At 46.0% G+C, this 19,451-nt stretch overlaps 1 protein-coding gene across 2 annotated transcripts in view; it reads right to left on the bottom strand.

The window, feature by feature from the left end:
* SLC25A47 (solute carrier family 25 member 47) overlaps window positions 1-19,451 on the bottom strand; it is a 130,456-nt gene that overhangs the window by 6,414 nt on the left and 104,591 nt on the right. The gene's annotated exons all lie outside the window — the stretch shown is intronic.

Raw genomic sequence — 19,451 nt, 5'->3', positions numbered from 1 at the left:
TCGTGGCCGGCCTGATGGTTGTGGGCCCGTATTTGTTCTATTCTCATGCACAATAAAGGTTTACAAAAATTTAAAAAAAATAAAATAAAATATGCCAGTTGTGGATAAGCCAATCTTACCATGTTTTAGGGACATAGCACGTGCATTTTATTACTGGTCAGCAGTGGTAAAGTGATCAGATTCCTAAAGCCAGAAAAAATGAAGTCAGCAACACAGGAGGTCAGAAAGCAAAAAAGACAAGCGAATCCCATGCCAAGGAAGTGAGGTCTAACAGTCAGAATGACGGAGATGAAGGCAATAGGGACTCAGGCTAATGAGATTTATTGGTAGCTAACTGGGCGTTGTCCCTACGTCCCATGTCCTTGTCTGAGCCATTACTTTTGAGGATTAACAAAGCATAAACTGGCCCTCACGACCAACTCGAGCACACCTATGAAATAACTAGTACAGAAATCATGCTCATTCATTTTTGCTCAGTGCACTAAACATTGAAATAGATTATGTAAGAACAGTAATATGTTGCAGTAAATGTAACACATTTCGACCATTAGCAGAAGTTTGAGTTAAAGCCCAATTGGGTGCTTGACAAATTTGAGACAAAGGAACTCCTTGAGCTTCAGCCTTGGAGGCTGCCATCCCCTTTGTGGATCTCCCTTGTATTTCTTCAAAGAATATGCCACCAAAGCAATAGTTAAGCTGATCCATCTACTCAACGTAATATTGGAATCTTTCTGTTCCTGTTTACCAACACGAAAAGTCACAAAAAAGTTCTGATTTTCGAAACCCCTCAGATCTTTGGGGGTAAATCACAACTGCTCTCTTTACATCCAGTAAATGAGAAAGTTCCTCATCTTTGGAGGGTAGAGAAGGTAACATACAGGCAGCAATACCAACTGCTTCCAATGCATCTTGAAAGCCACCTTACGAAGAAAAGCCTGATTATGTTTAATCAACACTCTATCCGCCAGAATCTTTAAAAAAGGATGGTTCACATAGCAAAGTAGTGAACTGACGTATCCTTCCTGCTGATGTGATCACGACTAAAAATGCCATCTTTAAAGAGAAGAACTTTAAATCAACAGAAATAAGAGGTTCAAAGGTTGCCAATGTGGAGCCTTAACTATCAGGGGTAACTCCCAAGTTGGAACGTTGGATCTAGTGGTAGGTCTTGAATTAAAAAACTTTTCAGGAGTCTCCCCACTAAATAAAAACCCTTGCTTGAAGCAGACCAAGGTTCTCTAAAGACTCTGATGGCTGCCCTCTGAGCCCTTGATGTTATGACAGTGCCCTGCTTCTGAAAAACATTGGGTAAAAATGATAGAATATCAGTAGTTTCACACTCTACTGCTGACAGGGATCTAGAGGAACACCATTTCTGAAAATCTGTGTAGTGTTTGTCATAACATTTCAGAGTGATACTCGCTAAGTGTTCTGCCACCCCTCTCTTCTGAAGCCCATTCCTCTCAAATCCCAGACAGATAGCCAGTTTCTGAAGAGGGAGACACTTGGGTGTCGTGAATCCCCTGCTTTAGTAGCTACCACAGGGGTGGAGTTCTATATGGGCCTCTTTGGTCTGCGCTTGGCAGGCAAAAGCTCATTATTAACACTATAAGTAAGGAAGAAAGAAAGATGAGTTGAGAGAGAATGAAAAGAAGGGTGCATGACCGGGTGAAAGTGTTGGCAAAAGGATGGATGGATGAAAGGATATTTTGGTAAAAGAATGCATGGATGAATGGGTGAAAGGATGGATGGATGCAATGGTGAAAGTATGCATATAAGGGTGGGTGAAAGGATGGAAGGATGAGAGGATGAAAGGATGGATGGACGAGTGGGTGAAAGGATGATAGGTGAAAGGATGAATGGGTGAATGAAAGGATGGATGGATGTGCGGGTGAAAAGGTGGATGGATGAGTGGGGGAGAGGATGGGTGGATGTAAGTATGACAGAGTTAATGCAAATCTGAAAGGGTGGGTGGATGGGTGAGCGGAAGGATGTCAGAGTAAATGGATATCTGAGAGTATGGATGGTTGAATGGGTAAAAGGATGGAGAGTAAATGGAAATCTGGAAAGATGAATGAGTGGGTGAAGTGATGGCAGTACACAATGAAATCCTAGAGAATGGATGGAGTGTGGGTGAAAGGATGGCACAATAAATAGAAATATGAGAGGATGGATGGGTGGTTGACAAACTAAATAGAAAAGAGTAAATAAAAAACTGAGGTGATGGATAGATGGATGGATAAAAGGATCAATTGATGGATGTGGTATGTTCCTTCCCGCGCTTTGAGATCGGGAAACCAAGCGCTCGCGGTGGTCCCCCGATACAGGTTGTGTCGGGCTGGTGGTCGCTCTTTTCGGGTGAGGGCGGCTGAACTCTGGAATTCTCTCCCAGTGGACTTGCGGCTACTGACTGACCTCTTGGCCTTTCGCAAAGCTCTGAAAACGTTTCTTTTTTAAATAGATCTTTTATCTGTGTTGTGTTTCTGCTATCTGTTGCACATTGCCTGCCATGCGCCAGGACGCCCCTTAGCTGGGGCAGCTGTGCGCAATACAAAAGTGCATAACATAACATAACATAACATAACATGAAAGGCGTGATGAGTACGTGGATGCATGGAATATCCAATAGATGGATGGAATGGTGAAAGATAGAATGATGAAAAGATGGCAGAAGCAGAATGTAAAGGTGAAATTGTGGATATCAGTGGGTGGATAGAAGCATGAAAGGATAAATGGATAAATGCTTTGATGTGAGAGACAAAGGAGCTCTTATTTGGAGGGGCAGGTTCAATTGCTTAGTTTCCTTGGTGCCATCAGAGTTTTGATTAAAGTGGGGAGTAGTTTAATTTTTGGGCCACTCCCTTGGAGACATCCCACTGATTTTGAGAGGACAGAGAACAATGAGATTCTCCAGGGAGGAAGAACATCTAGGGATTTTAGGAGGGGAAACCAGGAGTGACTGGGCCAAACAGGAATTACCTTTAATTACATCTTCTGCTTTCCTCTGTACCCTTGTAAAAAGGCAAGGAATGAGTGGGATCAGTGAGATTCTCTGGTATTGTATCTTTTAATGATTCACATGATTGAATCTTCCCCATCATCGTGATGGGAGTTCCGCGGTAACAGTAACAAAAGCAGTGCTAAAGCATTAGCATTATACTCCATTGAAAAAACATTAGCAGTTTGTAGCCAATTCACATTGACTTAATATATCCAAACTTTAGCCAATTTGAGACCCTGAAGCACCCATCCACTGCAGAGCCACCATACTTCAGATTTCTAACCGCACGTCATGTGTTAGGGAGTCTCCCTGAGCTCTGCTCAGTCACAGTGTGTCATTGTTAACCTTTTGATCTGCAGCTTCCAGTTTATCTCTATACCTCCTACCGGTAAACGTCGTTTACAACGCAGTGTTTACACCGCACGACCTTTACCACGCTGCCATTACAACGCAAGTCGTTACTACGACTTGCGCAGGATGGCGCTGTTGGTTAAGGAATATTGTAATTTTATATTCCAACACCTTCCCTACTGTTACGTGGACTGGTGTTGGAATATAAAATTATAATATTCCTCAATCTGCGCCCTCCAACGCAAGTCGTTGTAATGACTTGCGTTGTAATACCCGGGTTGTAAAGTACCGCAATCTTAAAGATCACATTGTACTGACATACATCCCCTCCTACCATCATCTGAAGTACAGTTTGGAAGAGTGTTTGGCTGTGTTTTCACACAGAATGTCTGAGTCTAAAAAAGAGCTTTTTAGCCCTTGCAAGACTTGTGAAAAGTCCATGATATAGTCTGAGAATCCACATAAAGAACACCTGTAGTGTTTTTATCCTGGTCATAAGCCCAAAGAATGCAAGCACTGCTGTACTTTTTCTGCAAAAACCCTCAAATATCGAGAGGGTAGATTACTTATATGGCTACAGAAGAAGAAGGCCATCTCTGACTCTGACTCACAGAGTGAGGAGAAGTCTCATGCCTCCTCTAGAAAGAAGTGCAAAAGGGGGTGGTAATGGACTGAGCATCTGAATCAATCAAACACTCACACCCAGTCAAAAGATCTGGGTTTAATCCATCACCGTTCTTTAGCCCACTCTGCCACCCCAGTTCAGACACCAGTGGCAAAGTGAGCAAGGGACTCACGTCTTTTGACTGGGTGTGAGTGTTTGATTGATTCAGATGCTCCGTCCATCACCACCCCCTTTTGTACCGCTTTTGGCCACCATAAGTGTGGCAGGGTATGCTGCGTGGCAGAGTGGGCTAAAGAACGGTGATGGATTAAACCCAGATTTTTTGACTGGGTGTGAGTGTTTGATTGAATCAGATGCTCCGTCCATCACCACCCCCTTTTGTACCGCTTTTGGCCGCCATAAGTGTGGCAGGGTATGCTCAGACGTGAGTCCCTTGCTCACTTTGCCACTGGATTCAAGCAAGCCGGGCTGAAGACGGCTGGAATGCCAGAAACCGGTCCTCGGAAGCTTGTTTCCGGTCCAGGGAAGACATGGCTTGGCAGTTCGGGCTGGACTGTTCCCTTGAGGCACAGGGTCAGACTGATTTGCATATAGCCATGTCTGAACTGGGGTGGCAGAGTGGGCTAAAGAACGGTGATGGATTAAACCCAGATCTTTGGACTGGGTGTGAGTGTTTGATTGATTCAGATGCTCCGTCCATCACCACCCCCTTTTGTACCGCTTTTGGCCGCCATAAGTGTGGCAGGGTATGCTCAGACGTGAGTCCCTTGCTCACTTGGCCACTGGATTCAAACAAGCCGGGCTGAAGACGGCTGGAATGCCAGAAACCGGTCCTCGGAAGCTTGTTTCCGGTCCAGGGAAGACATTGCTTGGCAGTTCGGGCTGGACTGTTCCCATGAGGCACAGGGTCAGACTGATTTGCATATAGCCATGTCTGAACTGGGGTGGCAGAGTGGGCTAAAGAATGGTGATGGATTAAACCCAGATCTTTTGACTGGGTGTGAGTGTTTGATTGATTCAGATGCTCCGTCCATCACCACCCCCTTTTGTACCGCTCCTCTAGAAAGAGGCAAGAGGGAGCATCTTAATCTTCTCACAGAGACTCTAGAAAAATCATAGTCTCACAGCAGAGAGAGACTAGTGAGGAAAAAAGATCAATAAAGGAGCCATCTGGTCCGTCTGATTAAGCACCACCTTCTGCTCCTCATACTCTCTTCAAGTGACCCTCTTCAAAGAACTTACCATCTGTGACATTTAATTCTCCAGGAACATCCACACCATTGACGGTGCCTTCCACTAGGTCGACGATCAAGATGACGTCGGCGGCTTCATCGTCAACGAAAACCGGGATGACAACACCAATATCGGCAACGATGACACCATCTCCATCGAAGAAGATTTCCTTGTCGTCCACTTCACTGTGGACGGCTGCACCCACCGCTGTCCCGTCAACAAAGATTCCTCTCAATGCTGCGTCGTCGGTGATCCCGTTGACGATACTGTTGACAGGGGAAAGGGACATCCTGAATGTTCCCAGCAAGGGCAAAACGATCCCTGACTCAGGACTTTTCAAGAGTTTGTCCACTGCCTCCAGCACGCCTCCTGGATTTTCAGGAATCTGGGGATGAAGGTATTATTGTCCCTGCACACAGCCCTTCACAATTAAGGGTAAAGTGTCAGGAATCTGAGGGCAAGGAATCGGAAGGTGATCAGTGAGTCTACCTTGAAGGCGAGTACTCTTTCTCGGATAGGGGCATCCTCTGTTCAACAATTTGTTACATTCCAGGAGCATTATCCTTATGAGGAACCAGAGGATGAGCAGTATCTTGTTCGGGAACCATCACATCAGTGTTCGATTTCTTTGGTCTTGCGCATGATGCTCAATGACTAATACAAATTGATCCCTGAGGCCAACTCCGCCCAGCAGCCTCCACCGAGGCAGGAAGTCCGTGATGCAACTCCTGCTCTGAAGACCATGCTTAAGCCTCAGAAAGACAGGCTTATAACATCTCCTAAATTAATTCTGGAAACTTCCCAGGATAGTGATGACCAGCAATTAGGAGACGGGATTTTCAAACAATTCCTAATGCCCGCAAAGAGTGGGATAATTACGTCTCACCAATGCTAGTGTCTCCTACCCCACCACCGTCAGATTTATTGCCTGTGGATATTGGCAGTTTCCACAACAGTTCTTTTGAGGACATCATTTTGATAACCTTGGAGATGAAGACGGCAATGTCCTGGTGTATGGACAAAGAAGACATCTCTCAGGGCCTATACGTCTTGTCTGCAGTGCCTCAGGTGGCGATGACAACAGATGCCTTCATGGAAGGATGAAGAGCCCATCTCCAGGAACTAGAGGTCCACGGGAAGTGGTCCAGGCAAGAAGCATTATGTCACATAAATCTCCTAGAATTGAAGGCGGTCTTTCTCAGTCTTCAAGTCTTTCTTCCAAGGTTGCGGGGCTTGTCGGTTCTAGTCAGGACAGACAACACCACCACGTTCTATCTACTAAAACAAAGAAAGATGAGATCTCAGGTTTTCTCAGCCCAAGGACGGCGAATATGGCAGTGGCTGACGGCCAACAACATCTTATTGAAGGGGAAGCATGTCCCAGGTATGCAAAATGAATGGGCCGATTCCCTCAGCACAGAAAACAAGCAGTGTCATTAGTGGGAACTCAGCCAGAGGCAACTATAAGAGGTTTTCAGTTTTGGGGGTTTTCTACCCTAGATCTCTTCGCTACACACCTCAACAAAAACTGCATGTTCTTCGACCAGCAGATTTCATCAGCCAGGGTCTTGAGGAACCGCCTTCCATTTCTCATAGGTGAGGACGTTCTCTCACGCGTTCCTCCAGTTTACACTAATTTCAAAGATTCTACAGAAAATGAAAAGAGAGCTCTGCTGTCTTATTCTAATTGCCCCGGCGTGGACAAGGCAATACTAGTAAACCAAGCATCATCACCTAATAGAGTGCTCGCCCATTTCAATCCAGCCGATGAAGGATCTCCTCTTGATAAACCAGGGCCAAGTGGCTCACCCGCAAATTGGCTCTGTCAGCTTGTTGGCCTGGCTTCTCACCACGCTGAATTCGGACCGCTAACAAAATGCAAATCTATCCTTCAAAAAGCCCGAGCTCCTTCGACACTCAAATGTTACTTAGCAAAATGGAAAAGATTCTGCTCATTGAGTGCTTTTCAGACTTGCCATCCTTTCTTGTCGACATCTGAGAGATTCTGCTTTACCTACCACATCTCGCCAAATCAAGCCTTAAGCAATCATCAATTAAGGTACACCTAGCATCAATCTCTAGATACAGACAACATTCTGGGCAAGTGTCTTTGTGGTCCAACAGGCTTGTGAAAGAGTTTATGAAGGGTCTATTCAGAGATTACTCTCCTATAAAGCCTACTCCAGTGCTCTGGCAGTTGAACACTGTTTTGTCGCAACTCATAAGATCTCGATTTGAGCCTATTCATAAGTGTGAATTGAAATTTCTTTCATGAAAGGTGGCATTTCTCTTTACTATTATATCTCCCAGGCATTTTGATGAGATTCAGGCTTTCACAATTACCTATAGTTTTTAGAAGACAGAGTACTTCTAAGCACTAATCCTTCATTCATTCCTAAGGTACCTTCAACAATTGACCTCAATGAGACATTCATTTTGCCTTCTTTTTTCTCCATACCATCTTCGCCTGCAGAGACAGCCTTGCATCTGGTGGACATTAAGCATTGTATAAAGTTCTACTTGCAAAGGTCAAAAACCTTCCGAAAATCAAATCAATTGCTCATTTCTTTCTCTACTCCAATAAAGGTTCAAGCCTTAACGGGAGCTAGTATCGCTCACTGGGTATCCTCAACTATAGTCTTCTGTCATGAGTAGGCTGGACACCCGTTGGCAGCGAAGGAGAAGGCTCACTTAACTCGTAAGGTCACAGTGTCCTCAGCCCTGCTCGCAGGAGTCTCTCCACCCGACACCTGCAGGGCACCAACATGGGCGAATGGCCATACCATGCCTAGAGTAAGGTGGATGTAGTAGGCTACCCTGCGAAGACTGCTCTCATGAGGTATGCAGCTATTAAGCTCAAATAATCTGTATTATTCTGTTTGTAATTATTTACCAGTTTGAGAACTTTAATTATGAATGCTTTATGCTAGGTTATATTTCTCCAGATTTGGTACAATTTCAATGTCTTGGTCAGGCTAACCTGCGAAGACTGCTCTCATGAGGTATGCAGCTATTAAGCTCAAATGATATGTATTATTCTGTTTGTAATTATTTACCAGTTTGAGACCCCTAATAATGAATGATTTATGCTACGTTATATTTTTCCAGATTTGGTACCATTTCAATGTTTTGTGTTTGACTAGTAGTATTTAAGTTTGCATCTCATGGTGTTATGGTTCGCCTTACCACCACTATTATTCGTTGGATACTACTTTTGAATACTGCTATTGTGATTCAAGCATGTGAATCTATAAACGATGCAATACTTGGAGACGAAGCAAGTTACACACCTGTACACAGTGGTTCTCCAGTACTGATATCTGTTATAGATTCACATGCAACCTTCCTTTTTCCCTGTTAAGGCTCACCTGTTTTATACGTCTATCACATAATTTACACTTGTGCTCAAAATCTGAGGTATGGTGGTTCTGCAGAGGATGAATGCTCAGGGTCTCTGTTCTGATTGGCTAAAGTTTTGGTGTATTAAATCAATTTGAATTGGCCTCTAACTGCTTTTGTTTTGTTCAAAGAAGATTAATGCTAATGTTAAGCACTGCTTTTGTTAATGTTACCGTCGGACTCCCATCAGGAAAATGGGGAAGTTTGAAGCTTGTGAATCGATAAAAAAATGGATGGCAATAGCTGATCCTATGCTTAAAGACTTTGGTGTGAAAATAGCAAAAGACATTGTCACTTTCGAGCTCGTGTGGATGACACTGTACTAATCGTATACCTAAAACATTCCTACAAACACAAACAGTTGAGGTGAGTGGATTCAGTGCCGCTGGAGTTGTAGGCCGTTCCAAACAAGAGCTGCTCCCTACCTAAACTTGGCAACTAGTTCCTTGCTTTTTTTGGCATAATTTATGCAGAACTCTAAGCCTGAAAGGGTGTTATTTTGACTTATTCTGGTTCCTCTGCTGAGTGTGGACAAAACTGTACCTCTCTGAAGAGCTCACAACAAAGAAAGAAACATGTGTCAGGGGTTGTTTTATTCATTTCAGGTTGGTTAGGATGGTATTTTACCTATCCAAAGCTGTAACACTGTGCCTGATGTGGTAAAAGTTTATTTTTTATTTTTCAGCTTGGCATGGATGGCACTAGCTGATTCTATGCTTAGAGACTTTGATTTAAAAATAGCAAAAGACATTGTCACTCTCTAGCTCGGCGTGAATGGTACTGTGCTAATCCTATGCCTAAAAACTTTCCTAGAAAAACAAACATTTGAGCTGAGCAGTTTCAGAGCGCAACTGGTGTTGTAAGATATTCTATATAGGAGCTGCACCCCATCTAAACTTAAGAAGTACCCACAGTTCCTTGCTTCTTTTTGCATAATTTGTTCAGCAGTCTAAGCTTGAAAGGGTATTATTTTCAGGTATAACGGCTGCTCTTTTGTGTCTGAACAAAGCTGTATCTATCTTAAGAGCTCATAACAAGAGTAAAACATGTGTCAGGGGTTGTTTATATAATTCCACGTTGACTTGGATGGTATTTTACCAATACAAAGCTGTAATACTGTGCCTGGAGTGGTAAAAGGCTTTTGTAATTTTTTTTAGCTCAGCATGGATGGCACTAGCTGGTCTGATTCTTAAAGACTTTGCTGTAAAAATAGAAAAAGGCATTGTCACTTTGTAGCATGAAGTGATTAAATACTTTGCTAGAAAATCAAATATTGAAGGTGAGCAGATTAAGAGCATTGCTGGTGTTGTATGGTGATGTATAGAAGAGATGCTGTCCACATAAACTTAGGAACTACCTCCCAGCAGTTGAGCACTTTCGGGTGTTATAACCCGGATTCATCAACTTCACTCAACTTTACAAATGAAAAGTCAGTGCACTCCCACTTTGTCACTATGATGATGCTGGATGGCGAAATGCGTCATGTTTTGCTGATGCTGAATCAATATTAAATTCACAGCATATCACCTTCTAGGGAGCGCATTGACTTTTCCTTTGGAAAGTTGAGAGAAGTTGATACATACATATATGCATGTAAATATACAAATACATATACACACACACACATGCCTACACTCATATACACACATTAATTTGGGATGGGAATCCCCCAAACCCTTTTTTCGTAGTTTTTTTTCTTACTACTTACTTTCCTTTATCTCTTCCCTCCCCGAATCCTAAAACTACCCTTACCTCCCTTTACGTCTATCCACTCTTAAACCCTAAGAATCCCCCATACCTCCCTTCAGCTATACCCACCACTAAGCCCTCAAATCTCCCATACCTCCCTTTATCTCTATCCACATCTAAACTGCTTTTTAAAAAAAACATAAAAATTGTTATTTGAAAAAGACATACCTAAATGGTAAAGTACTGCATTTTAAAGTACAAATACTTAACAATGTGGCACTTACCTGTGTGGTAAAGGCATGCATGGTAAAGCCTGGTTCTCCTACTAACCATCATACACTCATTTTACAAGCTCACATGGCTTACAAAATCCATAGGAGATCAACCTTCCCGGCCATTTATTCCTAGTTTCCTTTTTTCACTGCTTTTACACTTACCCCATCTAGGGAAACCTTTTGGAAGGTAGGGTTGAGTGTGAGTTGAAACACCTTTCTAGCGCTCCCCTCTCTATTACTGGCTCTTTAGTCTGAAGAGTACCAAAGCATGCCCATCTCCTGCCCTAATCGCAGATCCACTGTGTGTGTGTGTGTGTGTATATATATGTGTGTATATATATGTGTGTATATATATATATATATATATGTGTGTGTGTGTGTGTGTGTGTGTGTGTGTATGTATATATATATATATATATGTGTGTATATATACATATATATATATATACATATATATATATATATATATATATATATATATATATATATATATATATATATATATATATATATATATATATATATATATATATATATATATATATATATATATATATATATATATCCAAGTCGTACTCTCCCAGCAATCTCTCGACCTCGAGCCGGTAATGCTCCGAGAAACGGGAAACGGACACCAAGTATCGTGGTTGTAGCAGGTCTTAATTTATTCAGCCATCGTCAGACGCGTTTCGAATACCGAGGTATCCTTGATCACTGGCAGATACGCAGTCCGCTTGCTATTTTTTTGCCGTGTTTTTTTCGTGAAGCTTACACCCCAGTCACGTGATGAGTGAACATAAAGGAAACACTAATGGCATTATCTTGTTTCATTTCTTTTGCACATAGTGACACCACTATGGTGATGTCAAGCATACATTGTGAAATACATTCATGGGGCACCACATTTGATAATAACCATTTCTGTGCTTAAATGCAAAGCATAGTTCTGTATACAATTCATTAATTGCTTGCATGAATCGAACTAAGACATTTGGATGATTAATAATCATTAAACAAATAAATATATAAATATATAAATATTTGAATAAATACCATTTCTATACACAATTTGGTTGATATAAAAATTATTATTTGTAAATTCACTACAGTACCTATGATAGAACTACATGTCGGAATAAATTCCTGTATTTCATAGATCCCAAGAAAAATTTAATTGAGATTAAAAATCAGTATGTATGTGCAAAAATCGCAATGTGCAAAAATTATGTTAGTCAGAATGTTACGAAGAATATTTGAGATGTCATCAGTGATGTAATCAGTGATGTCACTGTCCATGTCATGAATGATGTAATATGTGACGACATCAGCAGTGCATTGCGGGGGTGCGAGTTATAGTTAGCTGAACTAACTATAACAGTGGAATTTCCCTGGTTTTGTGCGAGTGAAATGTCCAACTAACTATACCGTCCCTGAAACCTTTGTTTTGTTTTGTGAATTTCAAAGGTTGTTTAACACCTTAGCAGCTATGGAACGTCCAGCTCCAGTGCTGGACGTTCCATTGCGCAGGTGCAGTTGGAACGTCCAGCGGCCGACGGCAGCACTCCTTAGGTAGTGGTGCCGTCGGCCGTTGGACGGGCGCAGCACTTAAGGTGTTAAATGCTAATTTCTAACTATAACTATATATATATAACCGAAGGACAACAACAACATATGCAAGTTGGGAGATTTTTGTTTAGCCTATTCCACTAACAAATGCTGATAATACAAAAATATGACTGACTACAGACTGGGAAACCATATTAATCTAAGAGAGTAATCAAGAAGAGGAAAATACATTAGGGTGGTTACAGATTTTCGGTTTAAAAGTGATTTAACTAACAGTGACGATAATTATACTGATGAATTTGAAGGCTGAAAGAAAGAAAAACTTTTCCAAAAACTAAAAAAGAACATCTCGAGAACCAGCACGTGGTCCAACCAATGAAGAAGATGACTACTCAACAATCATCCACAGGGGGGCGTGGCCAGGTGCCAACTACAATGGTTGCTTAACCCGGGAGCTCCTCGGAGCCTAAATCCTTCTCCCTTGTGAAATCCAGCTAAATCCGTTGTGGCTACACTTCACCGGCGTCCCTGCATTGGCGAGAGGAAGCGGAGCCGATTGATCCTGCTCCGGTCCCGCTAAGTGTCCCTGGAGCCGCGTGGCTTGTATGAGACCCTGGGCCGGCTGTCGGGTAGAGGCGCGGCTCTGCAGCTGGGCAGCCTGGGCGCTACGAGAGACCCCAGCTTTGGGGCCTAAACGGAACCCCGGCTCTGGGGCGTGCACAGAACTGAGCGGGTGCATTGACTGAGCGGCCTCGAAGTGGAGGCTCTCCCAGAGCGGGGCCATAAACTGGAGCCTTTCTTGCCAGGAGCCCGGTCGACGGCTGGGAACGCCGCCTGGAGGCCCTGTGAGGCACACTGTCTGTGGCGCGACCGGCTGGGGGTGTGACCGGCTATGGACCGGGAATTCAGCGGCGGCCATTGTAGCCGAGGGGGGGGGAGACGACCGCCGCACACAGCGGGAAGTGCTGACCACTATTTTACAGGGGAGCTCTCTGCATCACAAGGGCTCCCTGGAGACATTATTGACAACTGCAGCACGAGGGGAAGTGGACAGCTCAGGAGCCATTGCGACCCCTAGATAGACTGCGTGGGGCCCTGGGACTAAGGCGCCTGTGGGGCCAATTGTGTATAGGCCGGAAGTCCACCATCACTGTTGGGAAGCCACGGGCGGGCTGCAGCGGGACCTCCGTATCTCCTGTCTGGAAGTAGCAACTGGTGGAGGAGGGAAGCTGAGTCCCGGTGGAGGTAGGGCCTGCCTTGGAACTCCGGTTTGGCCGACAGGGGCCTGTTGGGTGATCGGGCCCTGCAGACTGATCTGGTGGTGATCTCGGCGGTGCAGAGTGCAGGTGACAGATCCAAGCGGGGCACTGGCACAGAGGGGCAGCGCCCAAACAATCGACCACGACTCAGTCTAATAAATTGGATAAATATACGGTGCAGAAAGGAACACCGCAGGTAGAAGGCACGACGGGGGACCCAGACGGGCAAAAAGAACCGTCGCTGGCTTCCATCATGACAGCCATACAAATGCTAGGCGCAACTCTGGAGACCAAGATCGATAAAGTTTCTATTGAGGTCAACCTTCTCCGCGCTGATCTTGAAAAAACCTCTGAAAAAGCCAAAGCGTACGAAGCAGACTACCGAGTGCTCCAAACGTCCACAAAGGCCATGGAACAGCGGAATAACGAACTAGTGCACCAGAACAGACAGATGGCCGGGCGCCTGGAGGACCAGGAAGGGAGGGCCCGAAGAAGTAACATTCGAGTGGTGGGTGTTCCGGAGGAACTTGAAGGGCCCAGTGTGGAACTATTTCTAGAAGATCTGATCCTCAACCACCTCAAACCTAAACATCTGTCGCAGATCTTCACCGTAGAGCGTGCACACCTTGCGCTGATCCCTAAGCCCAAACCAGGGGCTCCGCCCAGGATAATAATTGCTCAAATCCTACACTACAGGGATAGGGACACCATCTTACAAACGGCTAGGCAGGCGGGGGACTTGCATTATAAAAATGCCATAATTCGGTTTTTCCCAGACTTCACACTTCAAGTGCAGAGGGAGCGTCGCTCTTTCCTAGGTGTCAAAGCAGCATTGAGGGAGCGAGGAATCAAATATATGATGTTCTTTCCTGCTAAGCTTAAAGTCATAGCCGGGGGCAAGTCTCTTTTTTTACCTCGCCATTGGATGTGCAAGACTGGCTTGATCGGGAATCGACGAGAGCTGGGGACCGGGCTAGCATTGAGAACTGGAGAGGCGCTTAGGCAGAGTCGCCCGCATCAACTGCTGGAAGATCAGAAGCGGACGCACAGAGTCACTATTCCTGGAGATCACGATCCGCGAGTCCCTGATGGGGGACCCTCCAAGAGGGGGCAGAACACTGAAGGCGACAGAACGGGTGGGTTGATCATCTATTGCTGTAATGTATTGCGGGTACTGGTGCTGGAGGGTGGGCCATGTACGCATCTTTCTAGACAGTTGTGGGGTGGGGGGGTATTGCAGGATGGCCCTACGAGGGTGTGGTCCTAGTCCACTCGTACATTTCTTATGGTTGACCCCCTCCTCCATTGTTTGATTTGGTGGCCCACGCATGCCCGGGGTGGGCAGTAACATTGACTGCGAAGGACACGGCTCTGCCGCTGAGGGACAGACGCATGTTTTCAGTTGGAGTGTGGTCACTACAGTGTACTGTGAAGTTGATTGGGGTGGGAACGGGTGGCGGCTGGAGTTCGGGCCGGTGCACGCGCCTTAGAGAGAAGAAACCCTAGGGGAGTGACAGGGGGTTGGGGTTAGTTTACATCCTCCATTCCAGGTTGGGGCGAAAGGCACTCTGCTAATTGGGGATATGGGTAGTTCGAAACCTACGGAGCAGGGAAGCAGGGAGGGGGGTCCGGGGGGGGTGACCAGTTCTCGGAGGGTGGGGGGAGTTAGGGTTGGGGGGATGGGAGCTGGGGGGGGGGGGGTTGGGAATTGTTTGGTGTTGTCACAGCGTACCGTGATGATTATTTTGCAGAAATGTACCAGGGACTTCAGGGCTTTTACCGCAGGTCACACAATGTACCACCATGGGGTGGGATAAAAGCCTCAGGATTCTGAGATGGAACGTCAACGGGCTGGGGGATAAACTTAAGAGAACCATAGTCCTGCAATTTATTAAACGACACCTGACAGATGTAGTACTCCTGCAGGAGACACACCTACTGGGAAACACGTGCCATGCCCTTAATCGATTAGGGTACTCCCTTGTGATCCATGCTGGCTTTACTTCAGGGTCCCGAGGGGTGGGTATAATGGTACGACGTAGCTTTCCCTTGGTCGTAGATCATGAAGATTCTGACGCACTTGGTCGATATGCTGCCATCTCGGGTAAATGGGAGGGCCGTAGGGTGAACCTGGTCACTAGCTACATCCCGCCCGGGCTTCAAGCCCAATCTTTTCAGGATCCGGGAAAACTGCTCCTCTCCCTTCCAGATGGGCAGCTCTTTGTGGGGGGCGATTTTAACGCTGTGGTCTCAGGGCACTGTGACACGCATTTTAACGCTGTGGTCTCAGGGCACTGTGACAGGCATCCCCCAAGGGACTTACCCTCCGGTCACACATGGTTGGCTGACTTTATTGAGACATTTGGCCTTACCGACCTTTGGCGCTTCAAACACCCTAATGATAGTCAATTCACCTTCTTCTCAGGTCCCCATCGTTCCTTCTCCCGATTAGATTAAATTTTTACACCTTTACAACACGGCACAGCCATTCAGGAAACCACCCACTTAACGCGGGGAATTTCGGACCACTCCCCTCTGCTGGTCCATCTCGCTATCGGAGACAAACGGGAGGGTGGTATAGCGCCGGTCAACGCCTGGTATCTCCATAATGCAGACACCAGCAAGACTCTTACGCTGGCGATTGACCGTTACTTTAAGGATAACGATGGTACGGTGGACTCCTCGGTGGTGTTATGGATACGTTTAAAACCATGCTTAGAGTGAAAGCCCTCTCGGCGATTGCGGGTAGTCGAAAGGAGCGGGAGGTGCAGATGGTCAAAACTGAAGGCGATCTACGGGACCTGGAGGCGACTGTGCTTGCCGACGAAGATCCAGAGGTAACCCGCCAGTTGCAACTAAAAAGGGCCGAGTATACGGCGCTGGCCACAGAGCCTCCAAAACCGTTCTTAGGGACATGGAGGGTAGGGTCTATGACCAGGGAGATAAGGCGGGCAAGCTCATAGCATGGCTGGATAAAAAAACAACAGGCGCAGAAGGTGGTGGCGGAACTTACGACCGAGATGGTGGCGGTCATTACCGAGCCCAGGGAGGTCGTGGCGGAGTTTGAGAGGCACTACCGAAAGGTTTATAGCAGAGGGTCGGACCGGCCGGAGGAGGACTCGGTTGAATTGCTGGCAGATATTCGGTTGCCTGCCCTCACAGAGGAAGAGCGTGAAACCTTAGAGGCCCCGCTTTCGACGGAGGAGCTGGGTCGTGCTATTTGCGACCTTCATTCGGGAAATGCCATGGGACACAATGGGCTCCCGATTTTACGTTACAAACTCAAATCTGACGGCCTTAGCCCGTATCTTAAATGGATTTTTGAGGAAAGCAGGGAACAGGGAGTGTTGCCTAGAGACCAACGTCTCGCCACTATTGTGGCTATCCCTAAGGAGAGCAAGCGTAGGGACTCTTGCGCCTCAAATAGGCCTATTTCTTTGCTTAACGCTGAACCCAAGATCCTTTGTAAGGTTCTTGCTAATAGGCTCAAGCCAGTCCTGCCTAGGCTGATTCACCCGGACCAGACGGGCTTTATGCCACATCGGAATACTGCACTCAATCTCCATCGACTACATGGCATTTTGGGGTGCTGCCATACCATTCGAAAGGATGCAGTGGTGGTGTCACTGGATGCCGCCATGACGTTTGATACCCTGGAGTGGCCATATATGATGGCGGTGCTTCGGAAACTGAGCTTTGGTCCCGATTTTATAGGATGGGTGTGTCTCCTCTACTCTGAGCCTCTGGCCCAGCTCAAATTCCGGGAGTTTTTTTTGTTTGGAAAGAGGGATGCAACAGGGGTGCCCTCTCTTGCCCCTGCTTTATGCCCTGTCTCTTGAGCCATTAGCTGCCATGGATCAGACAAGACCTTTCGATAAAGGGGCTCCGATGGGCGGACGGTTGGGAGGACAGGATATCGCTCTACGCGGATGACATCCTTCTATACCTTACGTACCCCAACAAGTCACTCCTGGTGGCCATGGACATTTTCACTAGCTTCGGTAGAAACTCTGGATATTGTATAAACTGGGGCAAGTCCGTACTGTATGCCCTCTATGGCGACCCTCCGAGGCACCCTGGTAATTGCTCGATTAAGATCGCCACCGATGGGTTCAAATACCTTGGGATCTTTGGGCCAAATGTATCAAAGGGTTTTGCCCATTCTGTGTCTAGGGGAAATGTGTTGATACATATGACCCTTTGTCTCCAAAGACGCAGCCACCCGATATGAGAAAAACCTCCTGCCACCTATGCACCGGTTCAAGAGGGACTCGGCCTCCTGGCAGACGCTCCCGTTGTCACTGTTAGGCACGGCGTTACTTTTCAAAATAATGGCACTACAGAGATTTCTATACGCCTTGCAGAACTACCCTAACCTGGTGCCTCAGTTCTACTTTGCATCTCTCGTAAACCACGCTCAGAGAGCTACTGTGGCCCCGGGGCACCTCGTATCTCACTTCAGAAGCTGACGTTAGGCTGGTTTGATGGAGGCATAGCGCTCCCGGATATTCGTAAATACTATTGGGCTGCCCATCTTGCAGCAATTAATCAAGGCACGTACTGCAACGGTAATGACCCAGGGTATGGAATGGACCGGTGGCTCCTACCCGGTGGGAACTATGAGGCGGCACAGTACTCGAAGCCTGACAGGTACCCGCCTACCGGGCCCACCAAACACTCAGTGCAAATTTGGCACATTGTGCAACGGAAATTGGGTTGGGCAGACACCCTGACTATGGCAACCCCGTTATGGGCTTCCAAAAAGCTGGGCACCTTGAGCCGCACTAAAGGGTTCCGTAATTGGGACCTAATTGGGATCTCCCACATAAAAGATCTATGGGGTGCCGGGGGTGTAGTTTCCTTCATCTCCCTCCAACACTCATATGAGCTTGCACACACAGAGCATTACCGCTATCTACAGGTCAGACACTCTATCCAATCCAACATTCCCCCTGGGACTCTTCGCCCAGCCTCATCCCCCCTTAAGGACAGGTTACTGGATGGCCACCTCCCCGAACATGCCATTTCCCTCACATATAAAAAAATTGTCAATAACTCCCCAGATATATTACAACCCCTTCAGAGAAAGTGGGAGTCCGATGGGTTAGAGATAGATGAGGAGGATTGCGCTAGCGTCCCCATAGGAAGTGGCCATATCGGCCAGGATTCGCCTAATACAGTTGAAAATCCTCCATTGTGTATACATCTCGGGGATGAAACTGCAACTGATGGGCCGCATTGTGGACGGGCTCGGCCGGAGGGGGTGTGGTGAGGTAGGGACGATCTTTCACATTCTATGGGAATGCTCACTGCTCCAGATTTATTGGCAACTGATACACCACTGCATGAGGGAGGTGTGTGAGGTGGAGCTCCGAGTTGAAGCAAAGAGGTGTCTATTGAATATCTGGGAGCCCTCTGATGTGTCCACACGCGGGAGGACCTGGGCCACACTAGGCTTCGCAATCGCGAAAAGGAACATTGCTAGACTGGGGGGGGGGGCTGCAGGGCCTCCTACACTTGGTTCCTGGAAAACTGATATTGATTGGTGCATGCTCCAGGGGAAGACAGTTTATGTGGCCAGGGGATGCCCGCAGAAATGGGTTGACATCTGGTCCAGCTGGAATGAATATAGGGGCCACATTTGCGAACCCCCCCAGATTTCCCGGGCTGAGGAACCACTCACAGAGTCAAATCTATGATGATGAACTGTATTGCATACTATTATTGGTACTCAACCTCCTTTCTTCTGCTTTGATTTTCCTACGGTACAATTGTAAGTTTTTCCTTTTCAATGTATGACTGTGATGTATACCGCTGTTTCTCAAAAATTAAAAAATTAAAAAAAAAAAAAAACAATCATCCACAATATATAGCAACACTGTAAATAGTAAAAGAAACATGTAAGTTAGGTCACTTGCACCATCATTCTGAGATGAGGGATAGTCTCAATTCCGGCAGGTACAGGAGCTGTTGGACAAATTAGTATTAATAATCCACATTTTGTAAAGCGCACAATCACCCGTATTATTATTATTAGTAGTAGTATTGGAAGA

Source organism: Lissotriton vulgaris, chromosome 9 (assembly GCF_964263255.1).
Source record: "Lissotriton vulgaris chromosome 9, aLisVul1.2, whole genome shotgun sequence".
Taxonomy (NCBI): domain Eukaryota; kingdom Metazoa; phylum Chordata; class Amphibia; order Caudata; family Salamandridae; genus Lissotriton; species Lissotriton vulgaris.
The sequence above is the reverse complement of the archived record's forward strand: the minus strand, read 5'-3'. Positions and strand labels throughout refer to the sequence as shown.